Raw genomic sequence first — 13833 nt, forward strand, 5'->3', positions numbered from 1 at the left:
GATCCAGAAAGAGGAGAAAACTTACCCACTTGATTCTGTTATTAAGATTCTGTTATTAATTGGGGTACTGAAACTTCCAGAAAGGAGGACATAGAAGAGAAGGATGGATCTGAATTCATAAACTCTGACATTTCTGAAGATGCACCTACAGATTGATTAGATCTTTCCTATTAACTTATTTACTCATAGGGAAACTGAACACTTTTGTTAAATTCAAAGACTGAATTTCATTTATTCACACTGTTACCTTGTCTTAATTTTTTATTCTGGTGCTCAGAACTTCCGTTCTCCCAGTCGGTTACTGGGAATAAGTGCAGGATCTGGCTACTTGCTATGTCTGCTGCAGACCCTGGTCACAGTGAGACTTAAAATGTAGTATGAGGTCTGTGAAGACTACTTTTTAGCTGCTTGGCCTATGATGGGGTAAGAGGGCTAGGTCCATCACTGCATAGGAAATGTGTTTAAAAAGTGCATCACACGCAAATTACCTCTCAACAGATATATAAAAATATTCACTTTCTCAGTCTGCTGAAATGAAGCACAAATAATCAATCTGAAGGAACATCAGAAAGTTTGGGTTTAAGAAATGACAAAACCATGTTTCTCCTGAAATCTCATTTTAATGAAAGTTTAATTGCACTTTTAACTTTGTGTTCTAGCATTAAAAGAAAACTCATGGTGCAGTATCACAATTGTAAAATGCACTCAGATTCCTCCCACTTAACGAACTCCAGTTTGAGACTGCTGGTATGTCTTCAGTCTTCTGCCTCCACATCTATGGAACACTGATTAAAGCATCACCAGCGGATCTATTTCTATTCCTTCTGGTGTTCCTTCTTAAAACTTCTCTTACCTCAAATGCCTTTCTGCATACCTAAAGGAGCACATCTTTAGCTGAGACTCCTCAGCATGTAAGAATATATTACAGTGAAACTACTCGTTTCTAGATGCTTATAATAGTGAAAGCGTAATAGTGTGGTAGCTAAAATTTGGGAGGTAAGATGGGCCCACACAGCATGTGAGGTTAATGGGAATGTAAAGCCAATAAGCCCTAACCAAAGATGATTATTTCCTGACTTATTTTTTCCCTGGGGTGACCTGGTGCAGTGAGGAGTTAGATTGGTATGGCAGCTATGATTAGCCTGCCTCAACACTGGGTTGTTTTGTGCTTCCTGAATAGTTGACTGTGTAGTCTAGGAAACTGGGAGTATTAACGGTTAAAGGATGTGTGTACATGTCTGCACTCCAGCTGTCCCAGAGAAGAGTGCTTGCCCAGGAGAAGAGAAAAGTGCAGGGGCTTTGTTTGGGTTGGACTAGCTGAAGCTGCAGCAGCTGCTGAATTGATGCTGGGTTGAATTGCTTGGGAGAATCTGACAGACCTTATCTGTCTGCCATCTTCCTAAATAAAGCATTTCAAAACTGCTGACTTGAACTTGACGTAGCTATGTTTGATGGAGCTTCAAGTGAGTGTTTTGCTTCTGAACCTCCTAAAACTCCCATGAAATGCAATAGACCACAGCAATGAGCCTTGTATTGACATGAAAGATAGATTTATTGCACTTAGTCTTGCTTCCTTTCATCTTACAAGGTCTTCAGGAGCTGAGATCCAATAACTCCTTGTAAAAGGCTGCCTTTGTTTTTGAACAAAACTTCTTAAGATATATTAGTAGTGCTTCCTTGAAACAACTCAAAGGATATACTTGCACTTAGTGCTATGTGGGTTATTTGTGGCAAGAAACTAAAGAACTGTAAGGGAATTCAAATCTAGCAATATTATAGTTGGACATAAGTGTTGCAAATTCTCTTTTCCCTAACAGGGGATTAAACTGTGGTTGGAGATGTAGATAAGTAATGGCACTGGTGGAACACGTTCTTTAATAACAGCTTTATTCCATTAATAGTAGGCAGAAAATGTTTTTCATATAAAATTGACTTGTATGTTCATACTTCGTTGTAGCAAAGCTCTCAGGGGCAAACCCTATTTGTTTGCTCAGACATCCATCATATTGATATATGCTTCAGTGTGTGGGGGGGTTGTCCCATAGCCTGCCCATACAGTGGCCACCAGTTCTCCTGGATGTTGAGACCTGTTGTTAATACTAGCGTGTGCTGGTAAGTTTGCTCAGGCTTGGCTGAGTTTTGGTGTCCTAAGTTTCAGTTCCCATGGATGTGAGATTGCTCCTGAGCTTGTCAATCCATGCAAGAATTTGATGTGCTGTCTCAATGCAGAGTTTTTTCCTCTTTGGTGTGCTGTTTTCCCATAAGTATTCCTCCTCCCATACCCACAGACATGTACTCTCACTCCAAGAGGAGTCTGTTATAGAGTGAACATGAGCAATTTTTCATCTATATTAAAAAATCCCTGGAATTTTCCCTTAAAATAAAAGTGACTTTGTATGAAAGTTTGAGAATGGTTTTGGAAGCTAATTTGCTTTTATGCTGACATCTTCAGCATAAGACTTGAAGAGAACACAAACTTGGTTTAAACGTGGGCCCATTTGTCCTTCCACAGACACCTCACTAGCTTTTGTCAGTCTGTCACACAGAAATAAGCATATAATGTTAACATTTATTAGGTCATACAGAAGCAGCTCATGCATTTTAGCTTGGCTGTTCCTGTACTTTTTTGCCACACTTCATTTTTTCCACATTCTCATAAATTTGGTGAATTTCCACTTTCTCTCAGTTCATTCTCTGAAGTGCAGTAATGACTTCCAACAGCAGGGTGTACTCATTTTTCCATCTTTCTCTTTCCTTTTTCCTTGAATCTACCTCCTTTTCTTCATCTCAGATTTTTTTCCAGAGTGAATTTTCAACTGGACCAGGAACTGCATGCGTTTTTCCTTCTACTGCTAGTGCCATTTCCAATACCATCATTTTTTATATATTTGGAAGAGGGATGTATTCCTGAAGCTGAGTTGAGAATAAGAGGCAGACTCTTCTGAGGACCCATTTAAACCATCTTCACAGAATGGTTGAGGGTGGAAAGGATTTAGATCCTTTTCTGCAGAGCTGTTTTCCAGCTGGGCGGCCCCCAACATGTCCTGGTGCCTGGGTTTGTTCCTCCCCATGTGCAGGCCTCAGCCCCACTGGTTGCTGGTAGCCAAGAGCACCTCCTGTAGCACCACAGATTACAGGTAACCTGATTCATACCACAAACTAAAGTCATGTAACAGGTGCTGAAGGTATGGCTTTACCACAGTACAGGGTGAGTAAAAATCATCATCACTGTCAGCAATGCATGAATTCGCTGCCATGAGGAATGAATAAGCTGAACGATACAGGAGAAGGCGGCAGCCCCTGATAAGGCTCAGCAGCCAGGCACTTGCTGTCCTGACCTGGTCTTTAGACTCCTGAGCCTGTTAGCGAAGCACGCCAGCCTGCCCTCTAATAAATGTTCAGGTGCATGGCCACTAGTGTACCTTGCCCTAGTCTGACTCCTTTTGCTCTTGATCATGTAATCTCAAAGCTTTTTATGAATTCAGAGGTTTTGATTCCAGGTTCCTTTTTTCCTCTTCAAATAACTTTTACTACTTTATATCAAAAATAAAAAGAAACATCACTGTTGCCTGTGTGTTCTCCTTTCATAAAACAGGAAAAATGAGGAAATAAAACCCTGGCTACTAGCAAGGCAAGTTTAAAGGAAAAGTAAAATGCCCTTTTATTTTTCTTTAAATTAATTTTGCTTTCACAGGAAAGCCAAACCTATTCTATGTAGACAATGAAAGTAGATACATTTTCCACAGCAGAGAAAAATCTCTTATTTGCCTCTAGCCCCATCCATTTTTCATTACAATTGCCGTGTTTTCTTCTTAAAACGCAAACAAGTCAATGTAAGCATGGCTGGCAGGCTAAAATGATTATGGAATAATTTGTGGTTGCCAGACCAAACAAAATCAATCACTATTGTTTAGCGACCAAAAGCTTTAAATAGCTGAGACATTTCTGGAATTTCACACACACACAAAAAATCCAGGAAAGATAAGGGAGTAGGCTAGCAGACTGAGGAGTGTTTTGTAATTTTTAAATGCATGTGATGATATGAACAATAATTATGGGGGGAGTCACTTGTGTTGGTTTTGGATTTAAAAATGAAAATCAAACCTTACAAAATTGAAAGTTATTCCAGTGTGTAACATGTCCTTGTCAGGGAAGAATATGTAACACTTATTAATATATAAAGTAACGACAATATCTTATAGAAAGGAAATATCCAATTTCATTTAAATGTTCTTAATGTGTTTAATAGAGTACAGTATGATATCAGAAGCACAAGTATCCCACTGTACTCTATTAAATATTTTGGTCATTGCTCCTTGCCTCTCCTAAACCGTCTGTCTTGTTGCTCAGGACAGAGCTGTGGAAACACCTGAGATTTTTTTCACAGAAACTGTAGTCAATTACCTGGCATGCGTACTATGAAAACTTTGTAAATATAAAAGGAAGATCTACTGTTGGATTTGTCTTCTCTTTCCAGTTGAATCCAGTTGAAATTTGGTCTGCAGTCCTTAGAGCTGCTAGTTTGAGGAGTGTGGTGGTTTTACCCTGATGGGCAGCCAAATTCCACCACAATTGTGCTCTCACTCCCTCTCCTCAGAGGAAGAGGGGGAGAGGAAAATGTGCTAGAAAGAAAAAAAAAAAAAGGCTCATGGGTTGAGATAAGGATAATTTAATTAAAGGGAAAAGGAAGAGGGAAGAAACAAGCAACTGCTGTGCAGAAACAGAAGTAAAAAAAAATAATCTACTTCCCATCAATGAGCAATACTTGGCCATGTCCCAGGAAGCACCCCCCCCATTTAATTAAATGACTTTTTTCTCCTTACCGTAGTAGTCTGCTAACTGCAATACTGCGCTTTCCCAAAGTCAACTCTAGTGGTCTTTTCTACATGAGTAATGTGATTATTTCTGCAGATTAAATTCTGATTATATATATGAATGACTTAAAATGTCCTAAGTGGACTTCTTCCAATTCCAAAGAATAATGAATCAAGGTGAAAATTTAAAAATAAGAAAAGGAAACGTATACTTGAGAAAATGGTAGTACCAACAGATGTAATTTTTTTAATTAAAACTACCACTTTATTCACTAAAGAACATTTACTTCTGACCAGCGGGATAGCTGGGTTGGCAATGGATTCAGTCCTTTGAGAAATGTTAGTTTAGCATGTTAGGGCTTAAATTCAAATGACAAATTCTTACCAGTAGAGCACAACAGTACAATGAGATTTCATACTTAGAAAAAAAGAAAAGAGGTTTTAAAAAGGTATTTGATCTTGTTTCATCAACTCCTAGAGTTCCTCAGGGTTCTTAAAATTTCAAGGGTAGCTGTGATTCAGATTGAATTTTCATTGCCTTGCTCACCAATGTTTTAGCCAAAACAGGACCTCTAACGTCTATGCTTCCTCTGCTCTTCTGTCACTTTCTAGTCCTGTTCCAGCTTTAACCTTTCAACTATTTTCTGTTCTGCCATTGGAAATTTGGTCTTACTTACTAAGATAGTAACTACTAAAAACTGTTTTAATCTTCTGTTGCTGCTTTCATACTTTCACTATAGGAAAGTGAATGTGTTAATGAAGGATTGCATTCTCCTTTCTCTTTTTTCATCTTCTGTGTCGCCATTTTCTGTTCCATCAAAATATTTTCCTTTCTTCCTTTATCCTTGCCGTGGTTTTACATCACTTATCTTCTAGACTTACCTTCTAGCTGTCTATTCTGCCTTCTGCTGTAACATGCTGTAATGCAGGGCTCAAGAACAACAATGACAATGCATTTTTTGGGCGGGAGGGGAGGTTGGTGAAATAACACTGCTACTTTCTTTGGTGTCTTTAGGCTGAGCATAGCCCAAAGGCAAAATTCATATCTTTGCCTGCTACTGCCTCAGAGGTGTGCACATTTCTTAGAAAAGTTATAGAAGAACAACCAGAAAGATTAAGTGACTAAGGGATCTGATTTGTAAGGCAATATTAGGAGTGCAATATATTTAGACTGCATATGCAAATAGAGCAGATGACATGATAACTATCTTGAAATACTTGCTCAGTAAAGACCAATGATGATGAAGAATTCCTATGGAGAGGAACAAAGGGGGTATAACTGAGAATAATGGGTTGAAATTAAGAAAAATAAAAATGTGGGATGAATGCCATGACAAAGCTTCATGACACCTAAATTCAGAGTGCAGAATAGAAAGAATGAGAAGTGTTGAAAGACCAATCTCTTAAGACAGCTTAAAATTAGATGTGAAAAAGAAGTAGAAAGTGTACTCTAGAGGACAATACTTCACTGGCATATGGATAGAGTGGATATTCCTTTCTCTCTGTAATTTCTGTAATTCAGCAGTGCTGTGATTAGGTGATAAGTTTTTCCTTTTGCAGACCCAAGATGCTAGTTAATATTTTAAGGGAGCTTTTAAAATTATCTGTAGTAGCACTGAGAGTTAGCTTTATCAAATAAATTGAAATAAAACATTATGAACCCTAGGTCCATCAGGGAACATTGAATGATTAAAAAAAAATGTGGCAAAGTACTTAGTGTGGCTTCTTCACAGGTGTTCTGAAGACTGACATCAGGTCTAAAGATATGGTCTAAGCTCTGACATATCTTCCTTTGTGAGCACCAGTGAAGTTAACTGTCTGCCCTTCCTTCCATCACCAGAGGAGCAAAATGTCAAAAATATGTTAAATGGAAGCTTAAGCCTATTTGGTTGCTCTCTTGTGCACCATTCAAAAGGAGAAAAGAAGAAAGTTGAATAGATTTTAGAAATGGTTCTTTCTGACCTTTACAAAAGTACTGAATATAATCCCTTTGGCCCAAGAGATCCTGCTGGTGAAAAGGCTTTGGACAAGAAAAACATTTCTTGTATGTCAGAACTGGTCAAGTTCTTGTGACCTAGCAGTCTCAGTGTATTTGTTCAGTCTCCTTTCTTCAGAGGGTTTCCTGTTGTGATTCCCTTTAGACTGATGCTTGAAAATTGAAGGTCACTATTTTGTGTAAGCAGAGAACTTAAAAGGGCTGGTGACAAAAAAAAAAAGTTAGATCTCCCTCCCCTCCACTATCTGTTCCTATTTTATTTGCCTGAACTTGATCTGTGAGAATGTCTGGTAATGGATTTAGCAACATTTTTCCCAATTTCTTAAGAGATTACAAGCAAAAAGGATAATGATCTGTAGGTAATGGTGATGGGAATGCTTCTCTGGTTGGAACCCAACTGAGACGTGTTTTCACAAAGGAGTAGATGTCAGATGAAAACAAACTGGCTTTGACAGTAAGGATATATTGGTGCTACCAAACAGCAACACCATGCAGAGTGACTAATGTAGTTCAGTGCTTTGCTCAAATATCTCACTTTTGGTGAGGTTAATTAGTAGCTCTGAGGGGTAACGCTGCTATATTGCTTCTTGTTTCCAAATTCACTTATCAAAGCAGTCTCAGACACCTGTCACATGGACATACCCAAGGAGGACCTGTCACAGTGCTTAAGAATAGTTGATAGTCTTTAGCTCTTTTTATATATATTATTTATTTTTTCTCAGTAGGGATCAAAAGTCTGGTATTGCTTTAGACTTGCTGTAAGTGAAACCCTGAGGATAGGGGCAAAAGGGTTAGGATGCAAACACGTTTTTGAGAGTACAACAAATGTTGGACCCAATGATCCTTGTGGGTTCTTTCCCACTCAGGATATTCCATGATTCTCCAAGGTGTTTGGGGACACTAGAAAGTCTAGGGATGCAGTGCTCACTGAGTGTGTCTGTGGGACAATTGAATTGTCTTGGCACTTCTGAAGTCTTCGAGGGTTTTGCCATTAATTTTACTTAGTCAAGTAGCTTGTGACAAATAACACATGTTCTTAAGTTATTTATTTCGTTGCTTAGCTATGTTGGATGATGCAGAGAAAAGTGAGGAAAAAAGAGGGAGGTATGAGGGTAAATGAGAAAACAGAGGGGAAAAATTAGTTATGTTTCTTTGCAAGTCTTTAGCATCTGTGGAGATAGGGCTGTGATTTAATAACCCTACAATGCACCATGTGTTGCTTTGCTATTACCCACTGCTGTAATAATGCAATGGGAAGTTGAATTATTTGTAATGTCATATATTGTGAGAATGAGCTACTTGGAAGTAAACAGCCAAAAAATGCCTTGATAACAAATTGTGAGATTAACAAACAGGAAAAAAAGGCAAAAATAAATTGCAACTGTCATACTGTCTTTGGTAAGCTGATACAAGTTACTTTGAGCAACTACACTGCAAAATGTGACATCTCCACTAATGACAATGTGCAATGCAGTTGTGTCCTGTTATCTATAATGGCTTGCTCTGAATCATAACAATATTCTGTATTTTATAAAAATGAACAATAGTTTGTTACGTTCTGAGGTTGTTTAAAACAGGTTTGAAATGATTCCATTTAAATCTAAACGATTCTATTTTTGTTCTGCAAAGTAGCCATAATTTGCATATGGTTTTAACCTATTTTACATGCAATTCCAGTTATTAAAAAGCCCACATTTACCTTTATAAACCTTGTTTTCAATTGGATCATCATTAAATCTAGCCTGCTTATATCTACTTCATAGTGACAACTGCAACTGTACAGCCACCTGCCCTTCTGCGTGTTTAGATTTGTTTTCAAGGAGATAGCTCACAAATACATCTCTTTCATAGCCATTTATGAGGGAATTGTAGCTTTCTAGAATGAAAATTTTACAAGTGGCAGTTCCAGTCTTAGTCACTAAATGAGATAGTTTCTCACTTTTTTTGTCTTAAGTGGATTGTATTGTCCTATGTTTAAAATAGGAGTGAGAGGAAGAAACAAACAAGCAAACAACCATCACCAGCAAAACAAACAAAAAAATAACCCCAGACCATCAGCACATCAGTTTGAATTCACAGCAGTGTGAATTTACAATGTCTAGAGGGAAGAACATAAACTCTGTAATGGATAAATTTGCAGGTAGGAGTTCCTGAATGCAGTCTGTAGCTTGGGTTTTTATTGCCTTTGAGGTTCAAAGTGGTTTAAGAAGACAACTTATCAAGAGGTTAATCATCAATTCCAAAGAGTGTAGGGGCTTAACTGCATAATGTTTTGTTTTAATGAAAATTAAAATAATTTCTGAGGATCAAGGAGGGTCTAATTCAGAGAGATGAAGCAGCTGCCCTTTGGTGCTTCAGTAAGCAGTAGTGGTGAGTCTTCCAAGCTGCTCTGGGATGTGTGTGGGTATGTGCAGAACCTCACACAATATTTCTAGGGTGAAAGCTGAGTGAGGTAATACAAGGCTGGGTATAAGTTCACGTCCAGCAGTAATGGAACTTAGGCTAATGTGCAGTAGAAGTGGGGCAATCTGTACTCTGCCTGAGAGGTGATGGATGTTTGAAGAAGAGTGTAGAAATGAGTGTCTGCAGGGTGCAGGCATGTTATATGAAGCAGCACGTGAAGAGAGATGCTTCTGGGTTTGTATGCTACCACCATTGTAGCTCTGTAGGTTCACATAACTTGAATAGCATGCCTATGTAACTTCTAATTTATGCTGTTGCTTTGGCTACTTGTTAGGAAGCAGGCCAGCTCTTGAAGGAATGTTACCGAAATCTGAATACAACCCATGCAACCAAACTCAGAAATGTTATAAAAAAAAAAAACAACAAACAAACAAACAAAAAAAACAAACAAAAAAAAACAGATTTCTTTTGGTGCACCAGACAGTGAATTAGGGCTGCTTCTAGCTTGCTTTCTGTACTTGCTCACTTGTTTCCTATGCTACTCTATGCCCTTTATATATTTCTGGTCATAATGCATGTATTCAACATGTAAGTGCAGAAGGTACCTCTTAACTACTGACTGTGTATGGGTATGTGCAGGCTGGCTCATAGCTTTGCTAGCCTAGTTGGCTGGCCAACAAACATTTTGCTCATTTTCTAGATATATGGTAGCTATGGTCTCATATCTGTGCCCAAGCTCGTTTAACTGAGGATGATGGATTTGCAATTTCTTGTTCTTAAGAACAGCATTATTGAAACTGTGTTATTACAGCCACAGTATATCAATACATTGTTTTAAAAAAATAGTCTTTCATTGTGTTTAGATGCATTATTCTGTCTGATTATATTTGAGATGTGAAAAAAAAAAAGTGTTCTGTCTTGTACTTATTTGTCTGCTTCTTGCCTGGCTTCTGGCCTATTTTTCTTAATTTTTATCCTTTTCTTTTTTTCTAGTTTTAACTTTAATCTTCTAACCTAGTGAGTTTTCTTCAGTGCTTTCTTTTTAAAGATAAGATAACCAAAATCAGACACAATTTCAGGTGTACTCTATTTTGAACTATAGGTAAAAATCATATGTTTTCAAAGCTTTTTTCATTCTTTTAAATAGAACTTCACATACCTTGCCTTTTGTCTGTCACTGAATGTCAAACAGACATTTTTATGGGGTTGTGTGAAATAACCCCATTTTAATTGGGTTGTCTACAAGGGTGTATAGGTAATTTCCTTTACTATGCCTCTGTATGTTGAAAAACCTTTGTACTCTTTTTAGGGTCATTTAGAGAAATACTTAATAAAGACTGTACTTTTCTGGATCATGACTCTATTTGATGAAATTGACTGATGTGCGTCGCTATACACGTGAGACTACACCAGTCTCCAGAATCTGTTGTCAGAGAGGTTTGCCATCTTACTATATATCTCCTCAGTTCTATTGTCATATTTACTTAAATTATTTAATTCACTTCTCTAGCTTCTTAAACAAGATCCTCTATGGATCAGTCTGGTTATCCTATGTGAAAACCAGGCTGTGATTTGCAGTTCTTGTTTTCTCTGGAACCTATGAACCATTGATAGATTTTTAACTCTTACTATTAATTTGTCTCATTTTCTTGAATTATTCCACATAAAAGTCACTTTCTTTGTACATTTTATTAAGACAAAACAAATTATAGAGTTCTGTCAGTAATCAACACTATAAGCTTATGCACATAGATGTTATAGAAGCCTACAGCATCCATTATGAATTTTGCAATAAAACAGATGCAAATTAGGAATGCTCTAGATAGTACTGCTTGACTTTGTACAGAGACACTACTGAAATGTATTAGAAATAATTCAGCACAGGTCAGCCTGTTCCTGGTGGTGTCATCTGTCTCTCAGTGGAAGAGGATCGCAGCTCCAAAATACCTTAGAGCTTTATATTCTTTATTTTGCAACAGCTGAGAAATCAGTGACTGAAGACGATCTCACAAACTATATGTGGCTGTTGAAACATAATATTTGATCTTGGAGAGGAATGTATTCTGAAATAGGATGGTTTTCACATGCTCTTTACAGTTTGAGTTATAACATGTTATACTGTTAGGTGTGGAGCCCTTTTCAGGGTCATAAGAAGGGAGAAAATAGTGCAGCAAAGAGAGGATCTCTGAGAGTGAGGAGACACTGAACTATAATTTCATAAAAGACAACAAACAAGAAGACATTGACCCTGGATAACAGGTTAGAAAAGAGTGATTCAGACTTCTAAAGGAACGGATCTATCTGGCATGAAAAATGGAAGTCACCTTGCTGTTTTAATAGAATGATCAAAATTAGAACTGGCTAAAATGTTGTTGTAGAAGTGTTGGTGAATGGGGAAGAACATGAATTTTCAAACATTGGTGCTGATAAATGAGGAAAATGAACAGTCTAGATAGAAGATATGTAGAAATGACTGTAGGACCAGACTTTTGAGTTGTTTTACTGCTGTTATTTTCATGTTAGGATTTCAGTATGTCCACTTAAAACATTAGGGCTGAGATAAACCTTGAGAGCAGCAGCAGAAGGGTCATCTGTGCTTGGCCTCTAGGACTTCTGCAAAGCTCAGTAAAACACAGAAAGGACATAGTAACCAATGAGGAATACTTTGGTTAAATGCATTATTTTTGCATTTTTAACAAAACTCAAACACGCTCACCTTGTGCTGTTCTCATAAAAACAAACACAAAATACTTGTGTCTCATGGTGAAAACAGAATTCGTTCTTGGAACATGAGATAAGGATGTAATAATTCTCTGATACTGGATGAAACGTTGAAAACCTTTGAATGCTGTATAATGCTGGGAGCATGAGGTGGTAGCACTGTTTGCTGTGACAAAAGTACAACTCCTTGGCATTTCACTAGCATTTCTTGCCATTACTGGAAAACTTGGCAGTGGCCAAGAAATATGAGATGTAAGATTTGAAACTATATATTTGTACATAATTAGCTTGAGGCACTTTTGCATATATAGACTACAGCAGTCACAGGATATTGACATAGTATCAAACACTTCATTTTTTCTTTTCTGCAAAGTTGATTTCTTAATTCTTCCTGTTCTTCCACATATATATATATCTACATATGTGAAAGCTTGATTTTTTTAAAAAAGTGCTTATTGTTATGTCTTCCAGCAGGGGGATATCTTTATGTAATCTGTCTTTGAAAGTACAACATTGCTTCAATTTGCTCCAATTTTATTCACGGAATGGCTACAATTAGAGTTTTCATAAAGCTTTAAAAAGGTAACACAAAAGTTTAGATCTGCTTAGGGCTTAAGAATAAATTACCTCTGTGGCTGCATGACCCACTTGCTAGTACAGAAAAACAGTTTAATCTTTATTCTTTAAGACTGCCTGGAAACATCTCTTTTCCATGTATGATATGAATGTTTGTATTGAGAGTATTGTGTTTTTTTCTTTCTTGTCCTTACTTTTAAGCTGTCCAGTTGTCCAAGAGCAATTTGAAACAAAAACAAACTCTATATAACAACAACTAATGAATCACAAATTAGAATGGAAATTCTACTAACATTGTTACTAGATGAAGCTAAAAACCTGAGTTTCAGTAACACAGTGATGAAAAGCAATAGGATGCTAATAAAAACGTGTGGAGGAAGCAAATGTTCTCTGTAAAGAAAAAGGAGTGGAGGAGGTGAAATGACCCAATTGAATTAAAAATAAAGTGTGAAAGAAGTGTATGTACATGTCTTCCTAACTTTTTATGCTTTTTATTGATAAGAATAATCTGCATAGATTTTTCTTCTTGATCTTTAAGTTGTAATTTGTAAGTTTTCAGTGTAAATTTTGTGGCTTTGACAAAATCTTAAAGGTCCATAAAAATACTTTCCCAACAGCAAGCAGGCAAACTTGCAAGAAGAAAAGCTTTGTGAGGAAAAAGACCTTTTTCTTATAAAAAGGTGCCCCTGAGTATATTCTGCGCGTATTCCCGTTCCTCATTCAGAAACCAGCTATAACAGAAATGTCAATAAGAGAACAAGAATCTTTGCTACAGGTCTGAACTGAACATTATCCGTGTATAAATCCAAGCCCTTCAAAACTCTTTACTCTAAATGACTTTTACTTGGACAAAAACAGTCTTTAGAAGAAATAATGAGTTTTTTGATAAATGTAATGTTAGCCTTGTAAGTAAGATAAAGTGGTAAAAATGAATTAGGGGAAGCATCTTTTTTTCTATGTTAAAGGCAATTTACTTGAATTGACAAAATTATAGAAGGAAGAAAGTTAAAATGATCTTAGCTGATGCAACTACAATATTGAGAGATCTGGAGAGGAAATTCAATAGAATTACAAACTTTTTTGAGGAATACATTGAGTCAGGAATTAGGCCCTACAATTTTTTAAAATGTCTTCTACGGAAAAATTATTAAAAGTTGAAATTAAGAGGTTATGTTGACTTTTCAAAATAAAGCTTAAGAATAAAGAAAAATTTTTCGAAGTAGAAGACTAGAATAAAACTCATAAAATACTTTAAGTTATATTAATGTGGAGGAGGGACAAACTTCACTAGGCATTCTTTGTCTCTCTCTTCTCTTAACTGTA

The 13833-nt window shown here is 36.9% G+C and overlaps 1 long non-coding RNA gene across 1 annotated transcript in view; it reads left to right on the forward strand.

Moving 5' to 3' along the window:
* LOC106039294 (uncharacterized) overlaps nt 1-13833 on the forward strand; it is a 302419-nt gene that overhangs the window by 32426 nt on the left and 256160 nt on the right. The gene's annotated exons all lie outside the window — the stretch shown is intronic.

Source organism: Anser cygnoides, chromosome 6 (genome assembly GCF_040182565.1).
Source record: "Anser cygnoides isolate HZ-2024a breed goose chromosome 6, Taihu_goose_T2T_genome, whole genome shotgun sequence".
NCBI classification, from domain to species: Eukaryota; Metazoa; Chordata; class Aves; order Anseriformes; family Anatidae; genus Anser; species Anser cygnoides.